The sequence below is a fragment of the Meleagris gallopavo genome, chromosome 12 (assembly GCF_000146605.3).
Source record: "Meleagris gallopavo isolate NT-WF06-2002-E0010 breed Aviagen turkey brand Nicholas breeding stock chromosome 12, Turkey_5.1, whole genome shotgun sequence".
Taxonomy (NCBI): Eukaryota; Metazoa; Chordata; class Aves; order Galliformes; family Phasianidae; genus Meleagris; species Meleagris gallopavo.
The window spans coordinates 12,687,014-12,700,563 of NC_015022.2; the positions used below are offsets into that span (position 1 = coordinate 12,687,014).

Below are 13,550 nucleotides of genomic sequence, written 5' to 3' on the forward strand. Positions count from 1 at the left end.
AAAAAAATAGAGGAAAGCTGCCAGATTGGACCTCAAACTGCTTTCTCCCCTTACTCAGAAATGCACTGACTCATATAGTTGGACAAACAGGATTCAGGCAATGAGTACATATGAGGATTTTCTTCTGCATCCTGATTGGAAAGTGTGTTTTAATTGATATTTGTTATCTCTTTATTTACAGATGGGGGGGAAGTAATATTACCCCTCGGTGGAAGCACTAGCAGAGAAGCTGGCATCAGCATGGTGAGCACGTGCCTAGCTGACATGGAATCCATCTCCTGCAGGAGATGCTGTCCACTTGGCAGCACTGCATCAGTGCTATTCTGGGCTGCAGAGCAGTCCCAAGGGAACCTCAATGCTGAGGAAGACAGACCTGGGGACCATCTCCTTTGCAGACAGACTTAATGCAGAGGGAGATGACGCTAAGGAAAACAAACCTGTTTACTGTTTACCACACTTCTCACAAAGGATTGAAATAGAATGGCCTCTTGTCTGAAGTTAACAGCAGCAGTGCTGTTAAGGATGATCTGTCAGGCCACAGAGCTTTATCACAGTAATTACATCAGGAACAAGTTTACCATTTGAAAAAAAGAAAGATTACAAGAAGCAATTCACTAAAACAGCAGCAGTGTCACAGCAGAGAGATATGTAGAAGAGAGAAATGCATTACATAAAAGAGAAGCTGAGAATGAATTCAATATGGCAAGAGCTATATTTCACTGGTCTGCATTTAGAGCACCGGCGTGATCGCAAGCACAAGATTTCTGTTTGCATTCACGTGTGCACCTCTGTTAATTATAAAAATTCACTTCCAGAGGGCTTCCAGAAAATTACAGAAGAATCCAGAAATCTTCCCAGATTCCTAAAAGAATTAGACAGATCCCTTCTCACACACCTCCTTTAGCCTAATCAAAATCCCCAACAGCTACCCAGAATGAAACTGTTACACATCAAGAAAGGATTGTGCTTGCATACCCCACAGACAGATTAACAGCACAGCCATCAGACTGAACACTTGACCTGCCAGTGGCTCAGGGAAGGGACCTCACTGGTTTTAAAGCCTTGTGCAGGCACACAGGGGATGCAGAACAGGGATCTTGTACTGAGCCCATTCCCAGCTTGACAGGAGCACGCACCAGAGAAGCAACATACTTTCTTGCCTGCAGAGCGAGGGTCGTGCATCTGTGAAACAACATTTTCTTTGCTCTCTTGGACTGAGCGAATTCTTGAAGGTAAGCATCATGCAGCCTGAGATAACAGGAAGGGCAGCAGCAAACCCAGTGGCAGGCTCCAAGTAGCAGCCATCAGTTAAGGCCATTATTTTTTGCCCAGGAGTTAACTGTGGTTCTTGCTCATCACATTGGCCTCTGCTGCTCATCCTGTGTGACCTGCAGGCACGTGTGTAGAAAACAGGGAGCACAGAAAACCACAAGGGCTATGCTGATCCAGGACGCGGAGAACAGGAAAAGAAGGACAGAAGGAATTTTCAAGCCAACGCAGCTTGCTGCATCTTACTAGGTTACCAAGCACAGCCGAGTAAGACCAGAGGATGTCAGTTCAATTCCCTCATTCATACGGGTTGTGAATTTCTGACATCTATTTACAGGGTACAACCTGCTGCTGTACCTTCACCTTCCTTGGAGAAGCACAGCTCTGAATTGGGAGCAGGAACGTGATGCTATGACGATGATGCTGGAGACACAGCAGGGAGACTTCAAGCCAACTCAGCTTGCTACTGTTAAAAAGCCAAAGCAGGCTGCTTTAGCTTTCCTCAGACCTGAAGAAAACTCTTCAACCATGGGACACGTCCTGATCTGAGCCACTCTGAGCACTCAGGGAGAGCTCAAGGTACACAGATGAAGACATTCACCTTTGCTGAAGGAAGACACAGAATGGAGCTGAAATGCAAGGAGAAATATCATCAAATTGAAAACAGAGGCAGGGCCATGGGTCCCCAAGAAAAGCACCCCATGACTAATCATCTAATTTATAAACTTTCATTTACTTGCTGTTCCAGGCAAGAGAAAACACTTCAAAAGTGCTATAATTTATGGAAATACCTTTTAAGCGCTCAGTGAGGTTGGTAGAAAACCAGGTGGATTAGGAACAGAGTTATTACAGCGTGGGGAATGTTGTAGGAACAACGTGCAAAGGACAAACACTCACGTTACCACCTAACCTGCTGCTTTGAAACAGGAGAAAAGCAGTTTATGCACACGTGTGTGTTTGCAGAGGACGGGAGGTGTAAGAATGTCGCTCGATTGAACCAACACCATCCCAACAGCATCAGGTCAGGACCCAGACAGGCTGACAATGCGCTGCTGTGCTGAGAAAAACAGCAGCTCTCTGTATCCAGAGCTTTCAAGCTGCTACTTTCACTCAGGCTTTAATCTCCAAAATCAATTGAAAACAAAGCAAATAAACCCAAGAGATCCTCTCCCCTGGGCTTCTTTCAGCCTCATAGGCAGGAGAAAGATGATCCTTCATAATATCATATTGAAAGCACGTTCTGGAGATGATTGTCACTCAGTCATTAAGCGCAGTTTTGCAAATTCACCTGTCGTTCCACAAACCAGGATGATTTCTGCATGCTCGATGCATGAGTAACATACTGGAGCTTTTTGCATCCCTTATGAAAAGCCATTATAGATAAAACAGCCAGATCCCTGATAAGGCCTCAAAAGGCCTGGGAATGTATTGCCTTCAAAAACATTGCCAGACCCTTCCTGAGATAAGTTGCACTCAAACCTGACTCACACCCAAGCTCACTTTCACACTCCAGAGCTTTGCTTCTCGTTGCTGTGACTGCACACGTCATCCTGCCTGCAAAGCAAGGATGTATGAACAGGTAGAAACCAGCTCCTCCAGTAAAAAGCCACTTTAGTCACAGACCAAGTGATGCTAGATGCAAGACAAATTGTCAGACACTGAGCTGAGTCACAATGGCAATTAGAGCTCACGTCTGCACCTCTTGGCACTGGCAGGTGTCACCTCCTGGGCAGTTTGAAGACAGCACTGCAGATAAGGCTGAGTCATCCCACCCGGCGCATCACACAGAGACCTGCCCACTGACATTGCTTGTGTGGATGCCTCTGATCACACTGAGTCACCACGCACGGAGCTCCTGGCCTCAACCCCTGTCGGTTCACCTCTCACCTGATGTGCTACTGCCCTCCGCCAGCAGATGCCAAGGGCTAATCCACAAAGGGAGGTGATGGGTTGATGGTTAGACTAGACAATCTTAGTGGTCTTTCCCAACCTCAACGATAAGAACAATAGAAAGACTTGTGTTTTGTTGCTCTGTTTTATAAGATCATTCTTTGAACAGTGCTTGAAATATCTGCCGCTGGGACTTCACAAACACTCCCACAGTAACACAGCTCCCGTGCTCCACAACACACTTCTGAGCGCTCCCTTCAACTAAAGCTGCAGAGACACCAGCTTGTTAATTATACTGAGATAAAGAGGAAATATGGCAATTAAGCTCCCATTTTTTGCATGTGTCCCTGGTAGGCTTTTGATAACGCTGTCTGCTGCCTCAAGGCAACATTCTCTCACACGAGGTTTCCTGGAAACCCACTGCTATGACTAAGGCTTCCATCACTGCTGTGTTCATGCGCTCACACCAGGAGGTAAAGATGCTCAGGCTGTGGTGGCCATTATAACCCAAACTTCCAGAGCCTCTTAGGTCGAGTTCCTCTAGGTGCTGAAAGCCCAGTAAAGCAATATTTAATGACTGCCATCAGGATCTGGGGAATTTTTTGCTGTTTCATCCAAAAGGGATGAATCTCAGTGACCCGTGTGTTGGCTCTGGTAGTTACTCAGGTTTGATCAACTGGAAGAAGAGAAATGATGGAAAAAGGAAACCTGGAAATTTTAGTCTGTTACATGCGCAACAAGACTCCCTGTGCACAAGCAAATACAAAAGTAAGCGTATAGCACATGCTGAGTCACTTCTTGGTGGTTCATTTCTCCTATTTAAGTGAAGGAAGAGGACTTTAGGGCGACTTATGTACAATAATTAAGTATTGTTGTACTTCTGCAAGCCAAGAGCCATTGAAACAGAGGAAAATACAGCAGCAGAAAAAGCAAAATACGCAGTATGGAGCATTTTTCTACCATTTTTCTTCTTCAGGTTCAACAGTCACTGCAGCATCAAAAGTTTTGTTCTAGAGATTAATAACCCTTGTGAAGCAGCTGGCACATGCCACTGGTAGTGACAAGGCATAGCAAAAAAACCCCACATATTTCTCATCCCTACCACGTGCTTCCCAGGCTTCTCCAGCAGAAACAGAGCAATAGAAGATAAACTCTGAGTCATTTATATGAATGGAGGGAAAGCATGCCTTAATTAAAAGAACTTGGAAACTTTAACCACCACGATCGGGAGGTGGATTTATTATTTTCTAAAGATCAGGAGAAGGAGGATGGAGGAAGTTGAAGTAGAGATAAAAGCCTTACGTGTTGCATAAAGCGGCCATCAAGGTCCCCATAGTCACCATGAAAGGAGAGGGCAATCCACCACCTCAAAATACAGAGCAACACTCATTTTTAACTGTCCATAGATATTCAGTGCTTTGAGGCTTTGTACTGCTCAGTATTTAAGTGGCATTACGCAAGGAAAATTAAGACATGAAGGAGAGGCAAAGATGTACCCTTGTGGGCTAAATACAGCATACCTTGGGGAGAGCAGGAAGATAAAGATCATCACATCCATTCAACCTCATATAAGCATTTGCTTTATCAAGGAGAACCAATTAGCAGTGGAAAAAAAAAAAATAACAGGTCTTCCCGTTAGGATGTCTGTAAATGGTGGTTTGTTACAAACGGGATTTGCTGGGTGAATTTCAGCTGTTGCAGTCTGACAGGCACATGCCCATCTATCACCTTCGTTAGTGCTACCCAGGCTGCTCATCCATCAGGTTTGGTGCTCTGTGCTCCCTCTAATGCAACACTTGAAAGCCTCCTGCTGCAAACAGGGCCGTGCTGTACATAGCACTGTATAACACGAACCAAGAAACACTCCTTGTTCCACCAGCAGCAGCCAAACAGGCAGGATAGACAACGGCAGGAAGAAAAGCAGCACCATCTCCACTTATTGCAAAGAAGCCGAGCCACAGAGCAGCGTGTACTTAGAGTTAATCTGCTGTGCCAGTGATACAATCAACGTGCCTTTCTTGTTTACCTGGACATGCTAGGAGGCCCCGGCGCCTCTGTGATTCCCAGCATTGAGTGAGCAGGCTTCCAGCCCAGTATTTGTTCAGATTTGACAACAAGAAGAAAACCCAGCCCCTGCACTCCCACACATGCCACACTACTGGCAAGGAAAGCCAGCTGAATGAAAACTGAAACGCGCAGCGATATTTAAAAATATATATAGTCAAGCTCTTGAGTCAAAGCTGAAACTAATCCTTAAATTGCTCTCCAGTTCTGTTTGTCTCAAAGCTCTCTTTAGAAACAAATGTTTGTACCCTTTCCTGATGAACAATAACACTGGGAACTCCTATGACATGCTGAGATTTTCCAGCAGTTCCAAATACCAACTCCCTGCCGTGGGACCAATAGATGCCAGGCTGAGCATCCCGTAGGGAGCATCACTCAGTGGGACAGGCTCCATTAGAGAGGTCTCTGTCAGTTTGCTGCATAGCAGGCCGTGCACACCTGCCCTGACATGCACAGAGCAATGTCTGCATCTTGGCTAAGCAGTGGGATGTTCCTGCTGAGACATATCCTGGGACAAATCAGCTTAATGGCAGCTCTGAATTGAGCAGATGAGAAGATCCTGCTCATTGTACTGCCTGCCTGTGGAAAAAGACTTTCTTGCCTCAGCTAAGGACGTAGCATTTGCAGGCTACCTTTCTACAAACCCACCTTGAGCTGATTTATAGCATGGTGCAAACAGGTCATGACTTGAAACGTGGCCAAAGTGATCAGGCTCAAAAGAGATGAAAAGCACACGCTCCAGAGTAGGCATTGGCTTTATTCTTGCTGCATCTTCCCACAAGCAGTTTTTCAGCACATCCCAGTCACCTTAACTTATGCTTCCCACAAACTTCCTCTCCCTTCTCACACACTTTGGCCAAGGGAAAGCAGATGGATCCCCCTAGATCTCAAAGATGCACTTAACCCCTAAGAAAAGGAAAGGGATTGTTCGATATGGGTCAGCCTAGGATATCAGAACCAGCCTTCCTGCTCTACTTATCCCTTCCTCCACAATCTCCAGCTGGGTCAGCATCTCCATGTAATTAGGAACACCCAGGAGAGCTGCTGGGTCTAATAACATCTCACCTTTGTTGTTATCACTCAGGGAGCCAGAGGCTCTCAAACCCAGCTCTCCCTTAACACCTCCCTCATTCCCTCTACCATCCTCTTATGTAGAAGTTTCATTGACAGCTCTGCACAGCCAGATACTCTACAAACCTAATGCGAGCAGACAAACAATGTCTCTATCTGAATGACTGATTATCACAGATGTGGTCTTTGCCAAGGTTTTTTTTTTTTAAAAAAAAAAACTAAAAACAACACAGGAGCCAGTTCAGCTCCTTCCCCCCAGCATCCCACTGCCAAAGCACACATATCACATCAGTTTGAGCAACAGGTCACAAGAAGAAATCAAAACACAGCTCCTATTGTCTGCTATCAAAGGGGTGCTAAATAATGTAAAGAAATGAAAACAATTTCGTTTGGATGATTGATTATAGGAAAATTGCTTATAACTCCAAAGCGTAGCACTTCTAATCACAACTGTTTCATTTGTCAGCTCCAAATTCAGTTCCTCTGCTGGCACAGAGCCTGCACTGTCCTATTAGCTGCATCTGACACACAGCATCTCACTGCAGCAGCTTCTTACCCAACCCCAACCCCTCATGTTGCACCACCAGGGCTGCCAAATGGGAACACCTGAAGCAGCTCTCCCAGCTGCTCACATTAACCCCAAACCACGCTCTCTGCAATCAGCACAGTTTGCAACCTTGGAACGTCAAGATGATTTGCAGCTCCTGAGGCTTTGCAGTCCCCTTTCAGAAGGTCTTCCTAAAGATGGAGTTACCCCTATTGCAATTGTGCCGTTTTAAACAGCGCTGCGACCTTCATGTCTTAAAAGGGACAGCAGTAACAGCAGAAAAAGCACCAGGATGAAAGAGGCACACCTGTGTCAATAAACAGCAGAAAACAGCCCCACTGGGGCAAAAACACTTCTGTTCCCCCCAGCTCCTAAAATAAGAAAACAAAAGGGATCTCCTCGCCCGGGACTCCACTGTGACAGGCAGTAGCTCTATATAATCCTTTGAATTAATTTAGCGAGCTCTGTTTTAAAAACAAGTTCTGATTTTTGCCTGCAGCATTCCCATTATAAAAGGCTGTTTTAGAGCATTGCTGTTCTGACAGTTCAAAACTTTCTTTCAATTTCCTGCCTAATTTATGCCTGGCCAGTTTTATACTCATGTTGCTACACCAGCGCTGTTCTTTAGTTTAAAGAGTTCCCTTCCCTCCTGATGTTTGTTCCATAATGATACATTAACGGAGCTGTCACATAAGGCACGTTTAACCTAGTTTTATCATTAAAAGATTATGACTTTTTCTAATTATAGGCAGATTTTTAACTCCTCAAGGAAGAGTCTGTGTCTTTATATTGTACCTAATTATAGAAATGTATGGCAGAAAGGCATCCCATGGGATCAGAGACAGGATCAAATATACTTAAGTATTTGTCCCGATTGTTGTTTGTCTAACTGCTCTAAGATCCACTGAGAAAGGAGATGCAGCATCATCTTACTAGGAAAAAAATCCTTCTGCAAAAGAGCAGTGATGCAGTGGCACAGGCTGCCCAGGGAGGTGGTAGATTCACCAACCCTGGAGGTGCTCAAGAGCCATAGAGATGTGGCACTGAGGGATGTGGTCAGTGGGCACCACTGGTGGTAGGTGGACTGGTAGAGTAGATGACCTTAGATGTCTTTTCCAGCCTTAATGAATCTGTGATCCTCCCCAAGCAGCCTGCTTCAGTGTTTTACCCCTCTAGGAATTAGATGGGCTTTCCTAATAAACACTTTAAATCATCTCCACTATAAATTCAAGCAATTTCTTTTTCCACTCCAGTGACTATGGAAAACACCTCATCTCCAGCCTTTTTATAAGTACTATTTATGTGTAAAAAGACTTACTGCATCCCATTTCCATATTTTTTCTCCAAAAATAAACAAATGCACTGTCTTCAAGCATTGTTCACAGTATTTATTTGCCTAACCTCTTACCGTTCACCTTCCCCCCCCAGCCCTCACTGGACCATCCCTCCCAATTTTTGAATGGGTGTAGACAAAGTTTCTCATCAGTTCCAGACACCCACACTTGGCTGAAGCTCTGCCAGCCCCGAGCAGATTGCAATAATTGCCTCTCATATCTGGCAAAGAGCACTCTCATTAATACAGTGTTGGGTACAACGAGTTGTTTTGCAGCAGCAGTGCAGGGTTGATTCATATTCTGCTTGTGAAGCAGCACAAACCCCAGGACCTCACCTGCCGTACTGCTGCCTTATCACGTATTCCGTTTTGTTTGTCTTCTGTTTTGTCTGTCTAAAAGGAGCACTTTGCACTTGTCTTAATTTCATCTTTCTTGCTTTCAGGCAAGATCCCTCATTTGTAAAGGCTGCTGTAAATGCTGAGCCTTTTTAGCAAGGTCCCATATTTACCTGCAGCTATGACAGGAGTGCTTGAGACCTCCATAGAACAAGGGTACAATACATCCACTGTCAAAGCACACTGCTCTCCAGCACAGCTCAATCAAGAAAGGAATGAAATTTCACACGTAGATACATTGATCTTCTAATTAATATTCAGGTTGTGCTCTCATAGACCTGATTTTTAGATATAAACTCCCCTGAAAGGACTCACCTTTCTCCTGAGTAATCTCCTACTACCATATCTTCTAATGACCTACTCCAAGATGTTCAACCACCTTGTCCAACAACAAAACCCTTCCCCATCCACCACATTATCATAGAATGGCTTAGATTGACGAGATCTTCAAGACCGTGGAGCTCCAACCCCTGCTCTAGGCTAATCACCCCCCTCCAGGTCAGATTGCCCAGGTCCCCATCCAACCTGGCCTTGAGCACCTCCAGGGACGGGGTATCCAGTTTTTCTGGGCAGCTTGGGCTTCCTTCCCTACTTATCCCTACCAGCACCCTAAATCAGCCACAACTTTCTGCTAAACAATCACATCATGCTACCCAAAGCTCTAACACAATCTCTGACATCGCTTTCTTTTAAAGACAGTTTAAACACGAAGTCGAAAAAACAAACTTACCTTGTGGTCGCCGAGTCCTTCAGCATAAGGGCCTCTCCTGCTCCGTCATCCAGAAGCTTTCAACATCTCTGTGGACCACAGAAAAAGAAAACAACCTCAAGTGCCCTCCTTCCCACCTCCACAAAGGTTGGCCTGGGCACTAAAAGGCTCTGAGGAGTCTCCCAGCCCACTCCAGCTGCAAGCACTCAGCAATCAGTTCTCTTTGCTCCCCACCCCCTCTGAAAATGCTTCAGTAACTGAGGACAATCCAGGAGAAAGCTCCGGACCCAGCCTCTGCCTTTTAAGAGAACAAATCCTCTACATGATCCCAGTGGTCAAGGAACAAGAAAACAAAACGCTTCCATCACCCTCTTTTGTTTGACGTAATTCTAGTTCTCCCCTCCTCAGCATTCTGGCAGAAAAGGCAGGGGCATTTAAAGCTGGTGGGCTGCAGAGTGCAAATCCTGCTCCTTTACATTCCCCTACATTTTTCCCTGAAGGGCATGGCACCATCCCAGCCTGCTTTCACATGAGGATTTCAATGCATGCCTCTGGACTGTCACCCCTCCCAGGGCACAGGGGCTGCAGGACCCATTCATGAAGCATGGAGAGGTGCCTCTCAGTGTTCCTTTTGGAGGTTGTAAGATCCACAGAAAGATGATGAACATCCAGCTAAAGTCAGAACCAAACTGGTGTGACAGCAGGTTTAGAGGGTAACACAGTGCAAAGACTCAGTCTTGGTTTGGTCCTTCTGAGCGAGCATGGCAGTGATGGGCTGATGGTTGGGCTGCATGATCTTAGTGGTCTTGCTGTCCAACCTTAATGATTCTGTTTCTGGAGGTACCTGTGCCTGCTCAGGTAGCAGGAGATGTGAGGTTGGGTAACTGCACTCTTACGCCTCTTGGAGAGACCTTTACAACACAATGAATGCCACAGCCCTTCCTTAAGACGCTACCGGCTCATTATGAGCAGAAAAATAAAAAGAGTCCTAGGGCAGCTTGATGCTGGAACTCCCATGCCTCTTAGAAGGGAGAGCAAACAGTGTGTCAGCAGAAGCACTGGGCTAAACGGAGCAACCTGCAGTCAGGTAGCACTGTTGCTCCTTGTGGAGCAATCTTGCAGGATCTGGCTGGGAAGCTGCTCCAAAGCACTGCTGTGGACAGAAAGCTGATTCTCTGCCCAGGTCACTCACTCATTGCTACATTCCAAATGGCATTTTCTTGTGGCTGTTTAGCATGGAGCCAGCCTTCCCCCCATGCTGCATGCACCTGTCTGCTCCCCAATCACTCTCAGGTGGGGCAGGATCTTTCCTGCTTGCCAGAGGTGCGAAGCCAATGTAAATTACTTTCCCTTTTGCATTGAGGGAGTCTTATTAACAACCTATCAGATGTAGACAGCTGCTAAGGTGCTTTATAAGAAAAATTAAATCAGGCTCAATCTCAACAGATAGATTCTTGTCCCTCCTGAGGGCCCCACATGGGGCTCTGGCCTTTCCCAGCATCAGCAGTGGAGATCAGCAATATTTTTGTGTTCTTCTCCCCCACCCTCAGCTGAACTCCGTTGCTTCAAAACAAGCATGTGAAGGAGACTAATACAGCATAAAGCAGTCTGCTATCACTGAATACTAGGTCATGAGAAGATTGGTTCCCAGGCTTTTAGCCAAAGACATCTCACAATAAGCTCACAGAGGAATTATTTGATTTCATCCTTGAAATCCAACTGCCTCCAATGTTGTGAGCTGGTGGGGCAGTGGAGTTCAGCAAAATCCCCCAAAGCAGTTTGGGTGCCAACAGATAGTACCCCTCCTAGATCAAAGGAACAAAGAGAGCATTTTGCTCAGTGGAGCAAGGTTATCTGCTTTGCAATCCAGGGTCCCTCATTGGCTTTTGATGTTCCCCCTTCGTGTCATGGACTCAGCTTCCAAGTGGAAGCAGTGACCATGGCACTGCTGTGGCAGTGGTAAACTACAACCACTGTTCCTACGGAACGCTCATTTTCTCTGTTGACTTTCCCAGCACTGCATATCACCAGATTTGCTTCTATTTTGAGGCCTGATGAGCTCCCAAGCCAATGTTATAATGTGGCCATTCAAATCCATGAGGAATTCAGCAAACTCAGGCTCCAAAAGCTTCCTGCATTTATCTTTCTCCATGGGGGTAGAAAAGACTTACTGCACACAGATAAAATTAATAGCTGCTCAGATCCCTTCTCACCTCCAGAACTTCTGTAGACTGCATGCTAGCAGAAACTATCCATGTTGTGCATTTGATTTAATATGGTGACAAAGCAGTTCGCTCTCTGAGCCTGGAGTCCCCCCGGGTATTCTCTGCTTTGCAAGGCTTCACCTATTTTGCATTAGCTTTAACCTAATTCTCATTGAGGTCATGCTGGTGGATCAGAGGCTGTGCAACTGTACTGCTCTTTCCTTTCACAGGTTATCCTGAAACTAAGGGCTTAAAAAAGGGGAATGAAGGCTGGTAGCCATGCCAACCCCTTCAAGTGAGACAGGACTGAGCGCTGGCAATGCTGGGATCACAACCAACAGCAACAGACCTTGCATGATCCCACCCATTTATCAGATAGCAACAGTCACATTCAGATGAAGAAAGCAGATATTTGTGTCCAGGTCTTCAGAAAGCTCCTATGCCAAATCCTAAAAGAAAACGGGATGCATGGGTTCTGCCAATACTCCCCCAGGATCTAAACCTGCAGGGACAGAAAATGTCTCAAGCGCAAAGAAAGGAGAAGGAGCAGCTGAAAGAACTGAAAATTCTCTGTGTAGGCAACAGTGAGAAGGCTAGAAGAGAAAAGAGAGAAGAGCACAAAAGATAAAATGACTGCAGTCTTGAATACAAGTTGCATTTCGTACCATGGATTCTGGGGAGAGCCAAATATGTCAGCTGTTATTATCCAAAAGATCAACACGGTGGAAGGGCAATCCAGGAAAATAATAACAAAGAGACATAATAATAAAGAGACTAGCACAAACAGAATGGCCTTACAGAGAAAAAAGAAAGGTGCTCACCCATCTCTGACGATCTATGCTCACAGGGAAAGAGCACAAGGAAGAGATCTCCAACCAGAGATCCTTCCCCAGTGGCAGTCAGCCCTTCAATGAGGTCTAAGAGAGGTGCAACCAGGCTGCACCCCTTCTGATCACACAGCTGAATTGCCTTCACCTGTGCTCACAGAGCTGACCGGGTCTTTTCCCCAGGTGCTCAATCAGTGGTTCAGGCCGTGACTCAGCAGTTTCCATATATCACCAAATTCTTCTCTTCATCCTCTTGAATAGAGATGACTGAGTCAGTCTTGAGAAAGTGGAGATCATGGGAAGGAGAATTTTCCCCTCCTGCTACTGGTCTGGAGAAGGTATATGGAACCAAATGAATTTGCTTGCCATGGTTCCTCTGGATAACAGGATGCATCAATGCACAGAGAAAGCTTGACTTCAGTATAGTGAATGGTTCAATTTTACAGTACATATGATCATTTCTCCTTGTCCTGGTTCTGCAGTCATCCCTGGTCACCTCAGCACCTCCACTTCCCCAGGAAAAGTGGTCTCATCCTTCCTTCTTCGCAGCATGAAAACCATTGAGATAGAAGTGGTAGAGACAGAAGGGAAAACAGACGTAACATTTCTGTTCTCTCAAAGCAACATACAAATGGTAAGTTATAGCCACACTTTTTCTGATGGGAAAAGAAAGCTGCTATCTGAGGACCATTGGACACTGGCAGTGTTCCTCACTGCCTTTATAGCAGCAACACTGACTGCACCTCTGAGGGGGAAGGTTTTATGAAAGTCAGAAGTGATGAAGACAGCAGAAATCAGGAGTTAGCATGAGTCCTTCATTTTCACATCATTCCCATCCTGCTTCCATAGCTTACAAGCTGAGATACAGCTATGCAGGGTCACAGCTGTATTAGCTATCTCTTATGCAAGTCACACACCAGCAGACACACTCACTCCCATGGAAACAGGCTCCTGGCCTATGCTGATGATTTGCCCTATACAGAACTGACACATTTTAAGATCTAATTATTATCACAAAGACCTAAACATCATGGAGCAGGCACTCAGCCTTTGCTCGTCAATGCCCAACTGCTCCCACTGATCTCTTCTCTTGGAGCAGCAGTTTGCTTGCTATAGGAACAGTCTGTCATTTTGAGCTCGGGAACTAATAAGCCAGAAGAGGCTCAGCCCAGGATTTGACATCCTGCTGCCAGAGGCTCAAATTTGATGCCCAAATCTGACTTAATGACATTCTAGATAT

General features: G+C 45.6%; 1 long non-coding RNA gene across 2 annotated transcripts in view; it reads right to left on the minus strand.

Annotated features, from left to right (window-relative positions):
• The window catches only part of LOC116217098, a 46,478-nt gene extending 34,072 nt beyond the window's left edge, over positions 1–12,406 (minus strand). The window contains exons 1-3 of one of the 2 annotated variants that reach the window (XR_004161065.1): positions 12,305–12,406; positions 9,301–9,368; positions 7–1,898 (exon numbers count right to left, since the gene is read on the minus strand). This is a non-coding gene — a long non-coding RNA (uncharacterized LOC116217098). Of the gene's footprint in view, positions 1–6; positions 1,899–9,300; positions 9,369–12,304 lie in introns of those variants that run through there. The other variant, XR_004161066.1, reaches the window with a different exon arrangement.
• Between the last annotated feature and the right edge of the window lie 1,144 nt (positions 12,407–13,550).